Genomic DNA, 681 nt, shown 5'->3' on the forward strand with positions numbered 1-681 from the left:
ATTTCTGGGAAAATGTCTTCTTGCTAGATTATGAAGTGTGTAAGTATCCTCCCCTTTAGACAGTGTTTCACCTCCTGTAGTGGCAGCGTTACATCTGTTGATTCCCCTGCAGCAATGTGAAGCTTATTCACACTGCCCAAACCCACTGAGTGAGTAGTCATGATATCATTTATGTCATGTGTTTTCCACGATCGCTATGAGACGCAAATGATCAGAATGTGAATGTTAACACATCTTCTTATTTTATTTCCATCACACCAAAACAATAAGCAGTGCACGCCCTTTGATGTCCACACCAAGAAAAAAGCAATGGAAAAATATTTTGTTTGTATTTCTTATTGACTTGGGTGAGTAATAACCACAATCACTATTTTTTTTCAATAGACCCTGTAGTTTTTAAAATATTGATCTCTACCAATTGCTTGAGAAGTCACTGGTAAAAGTATGAAACGTCATGCAAATACAAGTACATTAGATAATACAGTTGAAAAAATCTAATTATAATTATAATTAAATTAATAACAAACTATCCAGGGCACAATAAACTGTATCCCTGTATCCAGGGATACAGTTTATTTCTAGTAGCATGCCAGTGACCATTGCTGGCTTTCATCCCATCAAAGGAAAGTATTACATCAAACAACAAAATACATGTTTTTTAATCTGCAAATGTGACAAGTG

The sequence above is a fragment of the Haplochromis burtoni genome, unplaced genomic scaffold, assembly GCF_018398535.1.
Source record: "Haplochromis burtoni strain Fernald_Lab_line unplaced genomic scaffold, NCSU_Asbu1 Contig_1123, whole genome shotgun sequence".
NCBI lineage: Eukaryota > Metazoa > Chordata > Actinopteri > Cichliformes > Cichlidae > Haplochromis > Haplochromis burtoni.